Source organism: Tenebrio molitor, chromosome X, assembly GCF_963966145.1.
Source record: "Tenebrio molitor chromosome X, icTenMoli1.1, whole genome shotgun sequence".
Classification (NCBI taxonomy): Eukaryota; Metazoa; Arthropoda; class Insecta; order Coleoptera; family Tenebrionidae; genus Tenebrio; species Tenebrio molitor.
In genome coordinates, this window is record NC_091055.1 from 510,595 (window position 1) to 530,694 (window position 20,100).

A 20,100-nucleotide genomic window follows, 5' to 3' on the forward strand; every position below is an offset into this window, starting at 1 on the left:
GCTGCTCCTGGGCAAATGCTCCGCGCTCTCTTTCCCTCGTCGTCTCTCTCGTCGCCGCCCCCAAACTTCCTCGCCCCCACGCCTGGCGCTCCGAAGGCCCTCCGGAGGCTCCGCTCTTCGCCAACATCTATTCCGTATCCTCTGCAGAGATTTACTTCCGAGAATCGTCGCGGAACTTTCGCACACGTGCGCCGTTGGCCCTTGCAAATAGTTGGGGGGAATTAAAAGGGTCGCTGGAAATGTGCAAACATCTCTTTACCTAATTTGATGGGCCTTTCGCCGCCTCATACAAGCGAAATCAATTTATTTTCACCTGTAGAGGATCAAATTCCCGAACGGAATTAAAAAGTTCGACTACTGCACTTTAAAACTTTTCTACCAGGGACGTTTTGCTTTTAGTTTGATCTTTTTGACAAAGATACTTTTTAAATATAAGAGCATTAAAAGAAAGTTACTTACTGTCCCCAGATGGGAAATTCGATTTTATGAAACGACACGAATGGGGTAATCAAACGAATCACCGTAACAGCGAATAGTGAAATTTCAAATTTCTTTTTACTTTTTAAACAACTACAGGAATAAAAATAAAAGTTTTTGTTTTTCTGCATTCTAAATTTCTAAGTTCTAAATTTCGAGACAGTCAAAGTTTTTTGTGTTCGACTCGTCATAATTAAGTCTATAAAAAGAAATTAAATATATATTTGGCTTAATCGATTTCCCACGGTAACAAAGATATCCTCATATTTAGTGAAAAAATCATAATAAAGATATTGCCACGTTTTTAAAGTAAAATCTCGGCGGCTTCACCATTTGTCACCCCAATTTTGTAATAAGAATAAGACCGCTTCATGTTTCACTTTTATACAGCGTGTATCTAAAATACGTGTGTTAATCTTAAGATGTAGCAGAGATCGTTATATGTAACGTATTTTCTATTTGATTTTTTTAGGAAAAAGTGTTACAAGTCCATGTAAAATTTCGAATAAATTAGCCATCAAAATGTATACCCGCCTATGGGCGAAAATTTTCTGTTGTGATATGTAGAAATGGAGCCTTGCCAAAAAAGATACATTGTTACAGAAAAAAATAAATAATCAAAATTTAAATTCTCGTCCTTACAAAAAATAGAAACTAGTGAATCATAAAAACCTATTCGTTTGGTAAAAATTTGGGGACAAAAAATCTTGGAAATCTTTTGCGAATTTTGCAAAATGTAATAGAGAAAAGTTTCATAAATTGGCGAGTTCTTCCACTGGTTAAAATTAACACATGTATTTCAGATACACCCTGTATATAGTTTTTTATTCTACTAATTATTTGGTTTACGCAAAAAGTATTAATGAAATTCTAGGCAAAATAAAATTAATTTTGTCTGTTGCTCAGTGTTATGTAATTCCTTCGGCTGGTGGAAAAAAATTATTGTGAAATATGTTTTATCGGTGCAGGATTTTGAGAGTAATTTTGCAACAGGTTACGTTTGTTGTGAAAAGAAACTTTGAATTCAGCTTTGGTCCACATTGAATCCAAAGGGTATTATAATATAGAGATCATGATCATTAAAATATATTCAGGGTGGAGAAAAGTATTTTAAGCCGACTACAGTAATAGGAATATTTTTCTCGACAAATTTGGTACTAGACAGAAATAATTACAATACCTTGAATATTCCCTGGCAAACAACCGTAAACAATTAGAGAAACTGTCAAATGAATGTTGCGAGATTATATAATAGGGTTACATTTTACTTTTTGCAACTTCTTAAAACTTCTCTTCTAAAATTTCCACTTCGTAATTATTTCATAAATAAAGCACTGTCACGTTCTTGTGCGTGCTAAAATAGAGATTAAAATGAAAAAGAATAATAAAAGAGCTGAGGTTAGGCTTATTTCGAAGGAAAAAGGGAAAATCCCTTTTGTTGATGTTCTGTTTGTCGGAAGTAAACGTTTTATATTTTTATTAGCGATAGGCTCTGTAAGCTAATCCTTTCGTCGACTTCATGATTGCGCTTTTAAAAATTTCTCCTGTTTATAAAGGCGAACCGGATGCCAGCAATTTATGGAATCACGCAATTATTGTGCCGTTCGAGTGATTTATGGTTAATGTAATTGAGAAATGCCTGATACCTTCCTAATTAAAATTATGCGCGAAATGCCCTTAGAACACGACGCGAAACGATAAATGGGAGTATCACGGGAAAACTTTCAACTCAAACACATTTACAGATAGATTGAGATTAACTGGTGGAGATAATTTATAATATAGTGTGTAAACGCAGTGCACCCTAAAAATAATAATATTCCAACGTGAAACACGTGTTCGGAAACTCGAAAGTCGCATCAATCAACAACTGTTTCTGTTTAACTATTTTTTGATTGATAAGCGAATCTATTTAGAAAAATCGATCGATCATATACATTTGCGGAATAAATTGGAGTTTTATTTACTGAAATTGGATGATTTATTTTAATTTGACTTCATGGGAGCAGACAAGGATGGTTTGTTAACAGTGACGTGAAGCTAGTTTTGAAAAACAATCAATATAAATTTGTTCCGTAGGAGGTTGTTTCATATAAAAGTGATTTCGAAGCTGTCACATCTCTTAAACTTGCCAGATGGAAAGAGAATTTTGTACAATTTCGCTTGATGTTTCTTTACTTGACAGGATACCGAGGTTAATGAAACTTTACTCACTCCTACATTTATATCTAATATTTATACTGTTTGAAGTGTAATGATTTTTCTGCTTCAAGTTTAATTTACATAAATATTAACATTGCGAAATGCACAACTGTACTTGAGCGATACAAAAACAAAATTACTTTCTTTCAACATTTTTTACACTTTACTTAAATTTCGGTGACTGAAATTTACGGATCTTTGCGTTTAGAAGTGTGTAATGCGGAAATAAATTATGCGAAAACTTATCAATTACTGGTATTAATTTCTGTAAAGACAACATTTATTGTTCGGTCTATACCGGGTGCTATGGAAGTCCACGTAATAAATTTAATCACTAATATAACTCTTTAAAATAAACATTTTGTACATATTGATCTTTTTTTAATCGAATGTTTTTTTTACACTTTTCTAACCCCTAATCTCCGCTCATCGGATAATCATCAATTGAAACGAAAGAGTGAGTGGAAATGTTTTTGTGTTCTAATAGTAACAGTTTTTACTGTTTTTCATTTGAGTATTTTTTTTTCGTGCTTTGTTATCAACGGATGTGCAAACACATGAGCAGGTATGAATGCTTTGAAGAATTTGCGGAAAAAGTGATAAATATACAGGTGATCTTTAATAATTCCAAAATGCTCTAACAACTTTATTTCTTGTCTAATTTCAATAAATGATATATCAAATGATAGGGCGTCTAAGAGACTATAAGCTGACATACAACAATTTTTTTTAAGAACTAATGTAAGCGGGGTGATATTTAATTTTCTTATTTTAAATTGTAATATACAGGTTGACATTCATTTTGAAATATGGTGAGGATGATTATGTAAAATATTAAAATATGAATGAAAAGACATTTCTTGAAAAAACAGCTTTATCTCGAAAAAATAAAAGTTTTATTTTTCCAATTTTTGTTCAAAAAGGAAGTACCGGGTGTCCCATCACTTGTGTCCCGTAGGAAAATGACTTTAAAACTAAATTATATTTATATGAAGGTATTATGGATGCATAAATACTGTTCACCGCCACAAAAATTGGGTATTACTTTTTTGTTAAAATTAATTACCTAGGTACAGCAGGCAAAAAACTATCACTTTAAAAATTAAATTTTGTTCAATGCTGTTCAAATTTAGTATACGTTTTGAAAAAATGGTAGAGCAATAAAATCCGTGATTAGAATTTAATTAAAATGTTTTGATGTAAAGATATTTGGTTAAATTAATTTGGGCCGTTCTACTTTATGAAAATTTATTGCAGACGAAGATTTATGAGGGGTGCAGTGTGTTTGACGCCGTAACACAGGCAGGTACCGCTGGAACCCTCTTGAATGGTCTTCGTACCATAAATTGCGGACAAGAATAATACCCACAAACTTAACTTTGTCTTCCATAAATTTTTATAAAGTAGAAGGACCCAAATTAAATTAACCAAATATCTTTACATCAAAACATTTTAATTAAATTCTAATTACGGATTTTATTTCTCTATAACTATTTCATAACGTATACTAAATTTGAACTGCATCGAACAAAATTTAATTTTTAAAGTGATAGTTTTTTTCTTGCTGTACCTAGGTAATTAATTTTAACAAAAAAGTAATACCCAATTTTTGTGGCGGTGAACAGTATTTATGCATCTATAATACCTTCATATAAATATAATTTAGTTTTAAAGTCATTTTCCTACGGGACACAAGTGATGGGACACCCGGTACATACAACATAGCTAGAATATTAATCAGGTACTTTTGAACAAATATTGGCAAATTTGATATTTTTTTTAAAGTGACAGCAATTTTTTTTAAACATTTTTACTTGGTCAACAGGATGTCCCCTACTAAGCCCCGAACTCGGAATACGATAATTTGAAGACACCCTGTATGTTTTTTTTTTAAATACATTATTTTGCTACATAAATCTTTCTGTACAATTATTTATCAAGGTGCTACAGCGTTTTGGAAATTTTAAAATTCACCCTGTATATATTTTTTATTTTAACGAGTCCTATTGGTGGTTAAATTTATTACGTGGATTTTTATAACACCCAGTATATACATATGTAAGAATCGTAATGTAACGTTCTGAAGTTTCGATGGAATCGAATTTATTCCTGAGGGATAATTTCATTGTAAATTTTTGTTACGGAGTCAGTGGGAATTAAATAAAGGATTCCTGAAGTAACAATAATTCTCAAATAAGGACTATAAAGCTGAATAGCGGTTTAAGGTACGAGTATTTTAGTCGGAGACAGCACCGAAGAATTTAATGCAGCTAAATTGCAAACACTAGCATTCCGAAAAGTTTGACATTAAATTAAATTTAATACTTCGTTTGACATTTGGTTCAACTATTACGAAATTATTAACAATTCTGAAGTAGGCAGATAACAAGATAATTGATGCAAAATCTAAAAATAATGTTTCTGTAGAGTAGGAGTAGATATTATTAGATTTTATTTAAGGTGGGAGTATGTTTTGTTATTGAATAGTAAATCATTTAATCTAGACATCATCGTATCTTATTATCCACAGATAGAACATTTCAGCTAGGTTTTAGGGTTTAGGGCTCAGGATTTCCGTCAGTCAGCCATGGGAATGAAGACAATTACCGGGACGTATAATTTAATGGTCGATGAAGTGTTTATTCTTACCATTATGGTTGTCTGAATGTAAATAATACGCGTTCTGTTTGACGTACAATAGGGGTTGCAAGCTTACAAAATTGAGTTGAATTTGCTCCTTCAAGTGAAAATTTTTGCATGTGCAGGAAAATTTACAAAGTAGGTTTTCAATATCAAGAAGATAGATTTAGATTTGACACAAAAAATATGACTCACTTATTTTGAGAGAAGTTAGAAGAATATCTCTAATGTACTCTAACCTACATGTACAAATTTTAATTATCGTTTTTAAATGAATTTTTCGGTAATTAATTCTGTTATAAAAATGATACCTAGGTTAGACATTTTTATGTTATTCTAAATGGACAAATAAAGAGTTTAAATTCACAAAAGTCTTTCCACGAATATTACCAAGAAAAAGTAATTTTTTAAACGGACTAATTAAAATCTTTTATTCGATTTATCATGATTAAATCTATAAAATTCATCTTTGAATTTGATTTAGCACTCAAAACAGCAGATAAAAACAGTTTTTATATCTGATCTACATCGAAAAGTAACAAAAATTTAATTATTTTCATTTAAAAATATTTTACAATTCTCTTAGCCAATGAAATCACAAGACTGACTCATTCACCATTTTTGCAACTTGACGAAAACAACTTTTGTGTTGTATACCTGATCCGATTATAATATTCTTGGAAAAAAAAGGATAACAATATTTGTTGCATTTCTCTAAACTGAAACGTATTTCGAAAATTTCTTGATTCTTAATTCCTTGCAGAAACCACCTGTTTAATCGTGGTCATGTATTTTTGTAATGAAATTCCTGCATCACTTCATCGGTTCTATGTCGGATCTTTAATTATTTTTTATTAGTAGCGTAATTAATCTTGCGCCAAAGGTGCGGTAACATTTTCAAAAGACTATTTTTAGAAGGGAGGACTGTAAGCGATTTAATTTTTTTACTTAATGCTGCGTGGGACACACGCTTTACCGCTTGGAAAGATGCGTAAGGTAAATGAAAATCACCATTACTCGTAAATGCGAACAGCATCTGCCACTCTTCTGATTTTATTTGTGGTCAGAGAGTTCATGTATTTCGTTTATTTGCAACATTATTAAAATAGCAGTTGTTAAGTGAAGTTGTGGAAAATACCGGACTTTGAAGAACGGTGTTTGACTCTATTATTCTGTAGAGCGTGAATAATTGTTTGATGAACTATAAATATTTTTTTTTGGAGGAATCTAAGATGTACTACATGAGACGCGGCGACGACATTTTTTCACATTGTTTTCTTCACATTCCGTTAGTTTTGCGTAAATTTAAGCCGACTGGAAAAAATATAAAATAAAATTTCTCCTCCAGTAAAAGACTAGCAGTAATATTTTAAACTGTGGTTTCCTGAGTAGGAAACAAATTATTGGACCGGCTCATGTTCATTGGAGATATCCTGTACACAATAATGTATTTAAAATGAATATTGATTTTGAGTTCAATGACAGCACACGTCCATATAAGCGTATTTCAGATATTGGAGTTCAAATTCAAGGCATTTAAAGGATCAAAGCGTTTCAAATGCTATACCTCTGGAAGATTGAACACAATTGTTGTTCCGTACCTCACATCTATAATTTTAAAAATGCTTTTATACGAATTTATTAGACATACCATTTATACGAAGATTGACTGGGGAATTTTGTACGCGCGGAATAGTATTTGTGGTGGATAAAATCTAAATTAAATACTTTCCCGTCAGTTTTATTCAATGATTTAACGCCTAATCAAAGTTATTATAACTAAAAGATGTACTAGGTTATTTAATTGATATCAGATAGTAAATGAATTCAATGTGTTTTTATTTATCGAATGAATGGCGTACAAAACTGATTTCTACTTCAAGAATACTCCACATCTCGCATTGTGGTACAAAAACCAACTTATTTATTTTTGGCGATAAAAAGTTTCCTAGTGTGAAAGGAAAAAAATTCAGGAGTTTTATAAATTTATTTTTGGCGAGTTGGAGAAATCTTTTTTTTTATAGGAAGCGAAGCATGTTCTAAATGCGGCACCAGCATTTGTAGGACATAATTTGAGGTGGTAAGTTCGACGCAAGTTTTGCAAAAGTTTGTGTACTACTGATCTGACAAAAATTAAAAAAGACTTTAGGTTTCTACCTTATATTATTTATAAAGTTTTACCGTTCTCCTTATTAACTATCTCATATGCTGGTATATCCATCTTTTTGTCAATAAAATTATCTAGAAATGCTAAGTTTCAAGCTGTTAAATAACACAATATTCATCTGCACATCCATCAATACTGAAATTTATGAAATGGATAATTTTTAGATATAGAGGCATGTGGTGTTTAATGTCGGCTTTCTCGTTAATGATAATGACATTTACAAAACACAATTTTAGGTTTCAGTAAGTATTGCAAACATGCACGAGTAGAACATTTAAGCCACATGTTTCCAACACAATTTAATGTGTCTTAAGGAGGTCTGCAGTTTATGTGTTTTATCTAATTGATTAAACCAGTGTGTTGGAAATATTTCGCACACATATTTCGAGAATATTTCGCGTAGTATTCAAATGTTATCTATACGATCAAACAAGAAAGAAATCGAATTATGTCTTTCGAACACTTTCCGACGGCTTCGTTCTTATTTGTATATTTATTTTTTGTACTTTTAGGCCTGCTATTAGAAACTGAGAAGAAAGATTTTTCTTTTGAAACTGAGTCACTAAATTACAAAAGATTGCTTCCATTATCTCCAAGTACTACCGTGAGATCATTTAAATTTATAATTAAAGTGGGCTATGACTTTAAAATTCCCGTTGACACCTTGATTTGAATGGTCAAAGTGACGCTTCAAAATTCAATACAAAATATGAAACTTGTATGTAGCTGTTGTACAAGAGGATATTAATGTGTTAGTGTTATTAATGACTCTATCGCCAGATGATAGAGATTTGTACTATTTAAAACCACGAAGAAATAATGTCTTACTCAACGAAAAGAAATTTAAATCAGTTTTTAAATATCAATCGAGAATATCAAGACAACAGAAAGAGTGGCGCAATCTTATGATCCATATAATAATAAACGATGAACCGTTCCAATACAAATACATATTCAGTGATCAGGTATCTTTCATTTTCTCTTCCTTCTTGTCGCGGGACGTTATACGCACTGTTGCCAAATGGTCACCTCCGTGATTGCCACATCTGCAACGGTACCTATCATAAAATTCTCGTTTCGAAATAAAAATGCGCTGGCTTTCCGACTAACGGAACTCGGGGGCTTAAAAAGTTCGTCGTGTGGACAGTCAATGGCAAAAAGTTGACACCTTGCTAAATCGATTGGTCATGTATAGGTGAACTTCCAAAAAAAAAAGTTTAAAAATTGTCGTGTGCAAAAGGGCGTTATTCAAAATTTTCGACTTACGTAGCGTGTCAGATAGCCGATGTTCAAATATTTTTTTTGGTGGAAACTTTGTAACATTTTCTGTAGCCGTTTGATTGTACAAAAATAAACAATTTTCAAAGAAGCATTGGGGTCTTATGGGAAGAATAAAATTCAAATGGCTGGATCTCTGTTCGACGCTCTCCAAAAATTAGTTAATTTTGCCGCATTTTTACGTTCCTCACTCCATTGCTCGAAAACTAAGCCTCAAATCGAAAAAATGTATTCTTTAAGAACTAAAGCCACACATTCTCTGATTACGATGGTGTTCATTATTATAATTTTGAGAGAATATTAATCAAGTTATGATTAAAAAACTAACGTTGTAACAAAATCTCTTACGGCTAATAAGCGCAATCGTCGATTACCCTCCCGCACCTCTGTTCCCTCAGCTCGACCGTTCCACAAGACCTATCAATGCAATTATTTTGTTTGTAATATTAACATTATAGTCATTTTTTTAAACAATTGTCAATGTCAAAATTTCTTTATGGCAACTGTGTGGGTAGGATAGAGTTGACATTTCTTTGACAGTTCATTCATTGTCGCGCAATTTTGAAAATTGTCAAGTCAACGTGCAATGAAATAAAAAAATCAAATGCACGGATATGAAATGTCATACAAATAATGTCAACTCACTCATCTCTACCTCATCTACACAGTTGCCACATAAATTTTCGTACATAGTTGGCATATTTATCCACCATCATTTTAAATCAGAAATCACCCAATAGGACTCGGCGAAAATAGTCCACTGCCGCAAGAATCATCGCCCTAGTGCAAAAATATTTTTTTTTTAATTTTGGCTACTTCTCGAAATTGAGCAAGGTATAATTTTTTCGCCTCTAAAGAAGCACCTTGACGAAAAGAATCCAGTGGTTTAAAGTTTTTTCTCAGTCGAAAAAAAAGAGGAGGGATAGTGGTTTTTTGCATATCCCCCTTAGAAGCTATGGTATCGAATTTTGCACTCTTCAAGACGCTTCCTTGAGACTATAAACATCATAATTTAACCTTCTTCGTTTTTTAGAAAAACCCAAAAAACTGAAAAAACGAATTTCATTTTTCTTGAAATAAACAAATTCAATCGACCATAACGTTCTTTAAAGCAACGGAATGATATTGAATTTTTTACCGTTGCATTCTACTTTTCAAGGTCAATCTTTTGAATGGTATAAACATCATATGTAATTTTACTCTTGATTTTCTAGAAAAGCGCAAAACGCTGAAAAAAACCATTTAAATGTTATGATCTAATTTTAACGAATTGTTGCCAGTTTATCAGAGTAAAACAATTAAACCATTTCGAGCTTGCCATCACACCTAAATTATTCTCTTTATTTTTCCAAAAAAGTGATACTAATCTATTACAATTTAGGAATAGATCATTTAAACCACGATGTTTGAAAAAAATATCCTTCAATGATTACAAGTTGACAACGTCAGGTTTTATAAAAACATCATTTGAAAATGTTTATATTGAAAACCATCAAACCCTTCGGCAATGGTGCAAATATATTATCAACACAATTACATTTTTCTTTTTGCTGAGTTGAACGGTGGGCTCTCCTGCTGCATTTTAACGCACCGTTGCCAGATAGTCAGCTCCATGATTGCCAAGTCGCACGATACGAATTATAAAATTCTCGTGGCGAAACGAAATGACAAAAATTGTTCGCTGGTTCTCCGACTAACAGAGAACTCGAAGGCTCAAAAAGTTCATCCTGCGGGCAGTTAATGGTATAAAGCTGACACCTTGCTAAATCGATTGGTCATGTATAGGTGAACTTCCAAAAAAAAATTTTCAAAAATTGTCGTGTGCAAAAGGGCGTTATTCAAAATTTTCGACTTAATTAGCTTGTCAGATAGCCGGTATTCAAGTATTTTTTTGGTAGAAACTTTGTAATATTTTCTGTAGCCGTTTGGTTGTAAAAAAATACACAATTTTCAAAGAAGCATTAGGTCTTATGGGGAGAATAAAATTCAAATGCCTGTATCTCCGTTCGACGCTCGCTAAAAATTCGTTAATTTTGCCGTGTTTTTACGTTTCACACTCCATTGCTCGAAAACTAAGCCTCAAATCGAAAAAATGTATTCTTTAAGAACTAAAGACAGATATTTTCTGATTAATATGGTGTTTATTATTATAATTTTGAGGGAATATTAATCAAGTTATGATTAAAAAACTAACGTAGCAACAAAATCTCTAAGCGATTAGAAATGTAAACCTGGATCACCCTCCCGCACCGCTCTGTTCTACGCGCACAGCATTTGCCAATGTTCTAACGAAACAATTACATATTTTGTTTGTAATATTTACATTACGGTGTTTTCTTTTTAAACAATTGTCAATGTCAAAATGTCCGTAGAGACCAGGCTGTACCACCCCAAAACCTAAATTTTTCGAACAAAACCATGACAAAACCTTCTATCGAATTTTCACGCCCATAGCTCCCTTATTGCGCAACATATGGCAATGAATTTTGCACCGTTGGATTGCTCTTGTCAAGGCGCTTCTTCTGAGCCGAAAAAAATTTACCTGGATTTTTTCATTTTAGAGAAAATCGCAAAAAACCAAAAAATCCATATTTTTGGCTCCCACAGCAAAAGTTGGGTTCAGTGGCCGGAACTTTTACCATACCTGAATTCAACTGACCCTATACAATAACTGACAGCAATTTGGTTCGAATCGGCGACAAAATTTTTTTCGAAAAACACCACGTACCCCCCCCCTTCTATATAATTTTCACGTCGGAAAATCATTTAAACGCTCATAGCTCCCTTATTAAGCAAGATATGGCAATGAATTTTGCACCGTTGGATTGCCCTTGTCAAGGCGCTTCTTCTGAGTCGAAAAAAATTTACCTGGCTTTTTTCATTTTAGAGAAAAACGTAAAAAACTAAAAAAATCCATATTTTTGGCTCCCACAGCAAAAGTTGGGTTCAATGGCCGGAACTTTTACTATACCTGAATTCAACTGACCCTATACAATAACTGACAGCAATTTGGTTCGAATCGGCGACAAATTTTTTTTCGAAAAACACCACGTACCCCCCCCCCCCTTCTATATAATTTTCACGTCGGAAAATCATTTAAACGCCCATAGCTCCCTTATTAAGCAAGATATGGCAATGAATTTTGCACCGTTGGATTGCCCTTGTCAAGGCGCTTCTTCTGAGTCGAAAAAAATTTACCTGGATTTTTTCATTTTAGAGAAAATCGCAAAAAACCAAAAAACCCATATTTTTGGCTCCCACAGCAAAAGTTGGGTTCAATGGCCGGAACTTTTACTATACCTGAATTCAACTGACCCTATACAATAACTGACAGCAATTTGGTTCGAATCGGCGACAAAAATTTTTTCGAAAAACACCACGTACCCCCCCCTTCTATATAATTTTCACGTCGGAAAATCATTTAAACGCTCATAGCTCCCTTATTAAGCAAGATATGGCAATGAATTTTGCACCGTTGGATTGCCCTTGTCAAGGCGCTTCTTCTGAGTCGAAAAAAAATTACCTGGATTTTTTCATTTTAAAGAAAATCGCAAAAAACCAAAAAATCCATATTTTTGGCTCCCACAGCAAAAGTTGGGTTCAATGGCCGGAACTTTTACTATACCTGAATTCAACTGACCCTATACAATAACTGACAGCAATTTGGTTCGAATCGGCGACAAATTTTTTTTCGAAAAACACCACGTACCCCCCCCCCCCCCTTCTATATAATTTTCACGTCGGAAAATCATTTAAACGCCCATAGCTCCCTTATTAAGCAAGATATGGCAATGAATTTTGCACCGTTGGATTGCCCTTGTCAAGGCGCTTCTTCTGAGTCGAAAAAAAATTACCTGGATTTTTTCATTTTAAAGAAAATCGCAAAAAACCAAAAAATCCATATTTTTGGCTCCCACAGCAAAAGTTGGGTTCAATGGCCGGAACTTTTACTATACCTGAATTCAACTGACCCTATACAATAACTGACAGCAATTTGGTTCGAATCGGCGACAAAAATTTTTTCGAAAAACACCACGTACCCCCCCTTCTATATAATTTTCACGTCGGAAAATCATTTAAACGCTCATAGCTCCCTTATTAAGCAAGATATGGCAATGAATTTTGCACTGTTGGATTGCCCTTGTGAAGGCGCTTCTTCTGAGTCGAAAAAAATTTACCTGGATTTTTTCATTTTAGAGAAAATCGCAAAAAACCAAAAAATCTATATTTTTGGCTCCCACAGCAAAAGTTGGGTTCAATGGCCGGAACTTTTACTATACCTGAATTCAACTGACCCTATACAATAACTGACAGCAATTTGGTTCGAATCGGCGACAAAAATTTTTTCGAAAAACACCACGTACCCCCCCCTTCTATATAATTTTCACGTCGGAAAATCATTTAAACGCCCATAGCTCCCTTATTAAGCAAGATATGGCAATGAATTTTGCACCGTTGGATTGCCCTTGTCAAGGCGCTTCTTCTGAGTCGAAAAAAATTACCTGGATTTTTTCATTTTAGAGAAAATCGCAAAAAACCAAAAAATCCATATTTTTGGCTCCCACAGCAAAAGTTGGGTTCAATGGCCGGAACTTTTACTATACCTGAATTCGACTGACCCTATACAATAACTGACAGCAATTTGGTTCGAATCGGCGACAAAAATTTTTTCGAAAAACACCACGTACCCCCCCCTTCTATATAATTTTCACGTCGGAAAATCATTTAAACGCCCATAGCTCCCTTATTAAGCAAGATATGGCAATGAATTTTGCACCGTTGGATTGCCCTTGTCAAGGCGCTTCTTCTGAGTCGAAAAAAATTACCTGGATTTTTTCATTTTAGAGAAAATCGCAAAAAACCAAAAAATCCATATTTTTGGCTCCCACAGCAAAAGTTGGGTTCAATGGCCGGAACTTTTACTATACCTGAATTCAACTGACCCTATACAATAACTGACAGCAATTTGGTTCGAATCGGCGACAAAAATTTTTTCGAAAAACACCACGTACCCCCCCCTTCTATATAATTTTCACGTCGGAAAATCATTTAAACGCCCATAGCTCCCTTATTAAGCAACATTTGGCAATGAATTTTGCACCGTTGGATTGCCCTTGTCAAGGCGCTTCTTCTGAGTCGAAAAAAATTTACCTGGATTTTTTTATTTTAGAGAAAATCGCAAAAAACCAAAAAATCCATATTTTTGGCTCCCACAGCAAAAGTTGGGTTCAATGGCCGGAACTTTTGCTATACCTATAATGGTACAAAATTTTCTATTAGACTTACAAATTAAAAGGAGTATTTTTTAAGAACAAAATTTACATAGCTCACTTCTAAAGAAAAAAATTTAAATTTATTGTTGGAAAAAACACAATGGTGCTTTTACTTTTTGAGGCAAGTAACTGACGAATAATTAAATCGTAGCAAGAAATTCATAGAAAAAGGCAGCGAGTGTAGTGTAGCCACGGTCTGAATGCTTTGCCGTCAGATTAGCGATTAGTGATTGTTGTGATATGTAAAGCATTTGTTTTGTGAAGCGAACGTAATAACCTCATCGACGCATAATTATTGGACTAGAGCAATAAAAAGGACGCACCAAAACCAATTTTAAAACTAATTAAAGCTGTGACTGTACGCATATCACTCAATTCCGTTGTAACCTAGATATATTCAATACACACACATATTTTATATGTTTATGCATACTATACAGGTGCTTAAAAATGTGCACTATTTAGAGACACCCTTTGAGCATGGGAAAAATGTTAAAAAAATTCTATCTCGTGAATCTTTAAAGAAATGGAAGCTACAAAATCGGTATCTAAAATTGTTATTATTAACCAATTCTTAATATTTGAACAACTTTTGTAGTAAAAGATATTTAAAATGGTGTTCAACAATAATTTTTATTTAAAATCAATAAATATACCTTTACATCAAATTTTATTTTATTAATTGCATTTAGTTTCCTCTCTATGAATTTACTTTGACTTATTGTTTAATGTCAGCTGAGAATTTTTTTAAAACATTTTTCTAGTACTCTGAGTGTGTCCCTGAATCGTCTGGTATAGCATTGTTTCGTCATTTTTTAAGCACCCTGTATACCTATACACATATGTGATGATGTGATAAACGAGCCAAACCTGTTACACAAAATATTAATATTAAAGGAAGAACGCTTCTTTGGTAAATTCAATAAAAATCATCCCACGCTTCCTTAACAAATTTAATAAGAGTTAGATGGAGTACTGTTTTAATTTTGCAGAAACTAATATTCAGGTTTTTGAATTCAGATTAAGAAAAATGAAAAAATATAATAATTAAAACAAGTGTATTTGATAAATCAGATGGATCAAATAAATTTTTCAGCAGAAAAATCACATTACTTTTATTATCATAATAAGTGGCAGAATCTGAGTTTATTAAATGTTCGATATTAATAACGATGTTCATAGCAATGAGATAGAAAAGTGGTTTTTCATCTGCTTTTCGTTGCATTCAAAGCATTTAGAAAATAACTCCAGTGGGAACATGTCTCTGTAGTCTTTATTCTGGGAAGGTTGTAACAGAGCAGCGATTTGTCTTTGTCACTTAGATTAACAATCAATAAAAATGTAATTAATGGGATTAAGAAGCAGTGTGTGTGAATGCGGAGAAACGTGAAAGCGTCGTTTGTCTCAGATCGATCATTTGAATTTCTCAAATGACAATTTATGAAAAGCTTGATGGAGCACATAAATTACTGAAAACAATTTCAAATCCAATAGTCGATTTGGTTGGCCGACGCAACGCGATGGAAGAAAAAAAGTTCAAAAACACATAAATCCAATACCATTACACAAATTAAAAATGTAAGGGAAAGATCACATTTTTGGTTGACTTATAAATTTCTAATAACAATTATAAACAGCTGTGCGAAACTTAAGCAAAATGAACGTTTTGTTAGTAATTTCTTGCTCGAGATACAGTTCCGTAATTGAATTAGTGGTAACTTCGCGCAAATTTCAGTTTCAATACGTTTAATGCCGCTTAAAGCATGTTGCCCCGAACACTACAGATAACTTCACGAGCATTCCACACCAAATCACGTTCATTTTTGGGGCGCCGGGGGAGGTTGACCCTAAGCCGGACGCTCGCCGAAATATGTGCACGAATGAATTGTACTCAAGACCAAAATAATCCTCAAGAAAAACAACTCAATCTAACATGCCACATTATCCAAGTCGCTAATTAAATCAATGGGAAAAATGTTTCGTGGAAAGTCATAACATAACACTCATAACCATAACTAAAACCATTGGCACATCAAAGAAAATCATTCCATTCCTTCTAAGACCATACTGACCGTTTATCCGGATTCTAAACTCGTCTTCCAATATTACATTTTCCGAAGCTTTAATTAACACCCTTGATGGCACTCTGTATGCTGTCAATGTACTTTTTCAGCGGTGTCAATGCGACTGCGAGGAGAAATCAGAAGTTTCAGCACCGGTCACCACAACAGAGTAAATGAACATTCAGATCCACACACACTGTCAACATTGAGGGTAAATAGTGGACGGGCAAAGTTAAAATTAAGTGGAAGTATCGGAAAATCGCCAACGGGTAGACTTTTGGACATGTTTAATCGAGTTCCAAAAGTGGACCTCAAAATAATAATAAATAAATACCTTCTTCATTATTCAACAGCCTTCCAGTGATTATAAAAGAAAATAGATAAAATTAAAGTGATATTAAAAAATTGTATGACATACAGGGTGTCTCAAATTTGGCGAATTCCGAATTCAGAGCGTGGTAGGGGAGGACCCAGTGGAGCTCGAAAAATACTTAGAAAAAAAAATCGCTGCAACGAGCAACAGTCATTAGTAGCCGAAATGGATAAGTGTGAATAAAATGGGAACTAAAGTGGCATCGTGCGTGAAACCACTAGAAATTGTATTGGTTTTTGATTTAAATCCCACAAGCACACAAAACAATTCTATTTTATGAAGATCAAGATCTTTCGCTGGTGGTGGCAGTGTTAAATTGTTCACATTTGGTGTAATTTTTTGTGGGTTGTTGTAAGTAGACAAACATCAGTTTCGAGGCCCTCGAAGAAGTGCACCAGACATGACGTCTAGACATGTTTGAAGTCGTCGAGCCATTCAACAAGTTAATTATGTGTCAACCGGGGCATTTTCCGGCAGATTTGGGCGTGCGAGGGTCGATTTCGTTTGGGATTTTAAAAAAGGGAATTCTCTTAAGGCGTGAAAATATGGTTGAGGTAATGGCGGCGAGTCGAAAAAACATTAATTGCCAGCCAGAAATGATAATTGCAAAGAGTATTACGAGGGGCATGTCGCCGTAATGGGAAGAGGGTACCGCACGTATGCAGCGAGAAATATGAGAGAGGGCGAATTTTCTCGTAAACGGTGACAGACTGCCGCCCCTCACAAACGGCACTATTCAACGTGTGGGCGGACCAACCCCGTTCTAATTTGGTTTGGCTTGCGTGACGTTTACTACGTGGGCGTCATTCATGAAATACGCTCATCGCTTTAAATCGAAATTGTTTTTAATATGCAATCTGTTGCGCCGCCGCTGCACGACCCCGATACGAGATGCACTCGCACCCCGACGCTCGACTCGCACCCTCGAGCTCCTCACGGTGAGTTATCAATCAAGGGTTGCATCGCGTCGGCTACTTTCGTTCGGTTTGGACCAAACTTGCTCGTCGGTCTGTTTTGTAATCAATGCTGTTTGTGCCGAAAATAACTTTATTTCATTTTTATTTCTCCCTTTTGCTGGCTTGCGTGAGGCGGACACGTCGAAAATACGCAACAATAACTCTGCAAAAAACGTGTGACTTAATTACACCACTGACTCCAGGTCACGTTCCTATCGCGTTTGTTGCAACAATTCCGTTTATTTGATGAAATTTATGGACGCAGTTTTATTTTTCAACAAAATTATCAGGTCAAGCACAGTCTGAAAGGACGAAATTTTAACAACATCTCGCTCACTAAATTCATTTTTTTTCGATTTGTTGAAACATTTCTGTTTAAAATTTTCATCGAGCACGTTGAATTTTTATTTGTGCCAATGATAGATTGGTACTGAACTAATGCATTAAATAACAATGGAATTCGTAATGTACTAAATGATAAAAAATAGAATAGGTACTCTAGAGGTTTGAATCCAGAACCTGCCGCATTCTGGGCGGATATGTAATCAATATACCTGGTGGGAGGGTGATTTTTCTCACTGGAGTTATTCCAATCAATAAATGCAATTGGGCTATTCCTGTTAACAGTTATTTTTCAATTTTATAGCCTCTCGTATTACTTGAACAGTATTCATTTTTAAAGAATTTGATTTTGTATCTCGAACACATTTTAAGAACAAATCGGAAGATGATTTGGAACAGAAAACACAATTAAAATATTTGCTGGAATTTGCTTCAGTTGATATTATTTTATTTTCATAAATTTAGAGTAGATGTGATCTATCTATTTCAACGGAGTCTTGCATTTGAAATTGCACTAAATTTTTTCTCCTCCTCGAACCTCGAGATTCATTATTTAGAGTCTTCAAGCATTCAAATTTTATCTCTGTAGTGGTCTGGTCCTTTTTAATATTTTTTTAATCATAAGTAACATACGTGGAGAATAATAGTTCTATTTTTATACTAATTTTAACAAATGAAAAAGACCTGCGTATTTTTTGTTTATTTCACTTTGTGGTGCGATTGATTGCACAATATTACATGTGTATTTTATTTATTGTTTCTTCTTTTTCACGTCAGTTTCAGTTCTATGGAGATTTCTAGAACGAAATAGAAAGATGTCTCTTTATGAGTAATGTGTAATAACAAAGTCAACTAATTTATTTTTAAATACAATAATAAAATGGTAATTTCCCTTAGAAAACTCGCAAGCTGGAATCTGGCTAAAAAATGTCATTACTAATATTATTGAAAAAAAACAGAAGATTTTTCTGCATATTTGGACATCTCATGGTTAAAAAAATGTACGATGAAGGAAAACAAAAGCGTGTGTTTGCTCCTTTTTCTGATAATAATCAAAGTAAGAAAATCTCCTGGTGGTAAATGTGCCACTGAAAGAAAAACAAGAACTGAAATAAGATTTCTTTTTATACATGGTGATTCATATAGTTTCATAAATATTTTAACCAGTGGCAGATTCCGGTCTCAAAAGGCTCTTGACAATAAAATTTTGAGTCATACATCAAAAATTGGCAAAAATTACCATATCGGTTTTTTCACTATTAGTAAATGCCATTCTTCACTAAATTATTCCACTTTACGTCCAATGTATAACAAATGTCATGAATGTCGTAATAGAAATAAACAATTGTTGCTATAGAGAAACTATTGGTATTATAAATTTCGCTTTAGTTTCATTTTGACAACAATGCCTGACAGTTTGTTTCAATGTAAAATATTTTCATTTATTTGCAGTTCTTAAAAGGTGGTAGTACACTTTTCAACATGCTTTATCTTCAACAATTTTAACCTTAGAACCTAGACATTTTTGTAAGAGTGTCTAGGGGTTGGAATTTACCACCGGTTAAAGTTTGTATGATACTATATGAATCACCCTGTATAGTAACAAAAATTGTTATAATTGTGAGTATGACTTTAGCAAGGGAGAACAGTGTTGATCTGCGTCTCGGTTTTATTAGGTACTTCCAAAATTTTGTAATGAGCTTTGTACACGTTTTCATGGATTATTTGTTTTTATAATAAATACTAAATTCGTTTGAAATTATGTATTTGGTATATAAGTTTCTGTAAAATATATTTTTTCAATAAAAATTATCTATAATAATCTATTTTATTGGTAGCGAATTATTTTATGCATACCAATAAATTATTTTGTTGTACAATATACAGGGTGTAATTGAAATGCACGGAATAATTTTAACCACGAGCTTCTGGCTTCATGTAGAACTCGGAAAAATGTTTAAAAAATTCGAGGTTGTGGGACAACGTAGAAGACTAAAAGCAATAAAAAATTAAATGTCATTTTATTTTTTGACATAGAATTTTTTAAATATTTTTTCCGAGTTCTACATGAAGCCAGTAGCTCATGGTTAAAATTATTCCGTGCATTTCAATTACACCCTGTATGTGTAGTCATTTTTATTCACATTTTCACCATAAGCATAAATGTATGTAATGAAACATTATTAATTTTAATCATATATTGAAATGGATAGATACATATTTATTTTATACATCCAGTAAAATAACCATTTTCACCTTAATTCTACAATTGGATTAGTACACATAATTGATGTGGAAAATACGTTTGAATCATTTTCCAACCGTGAAT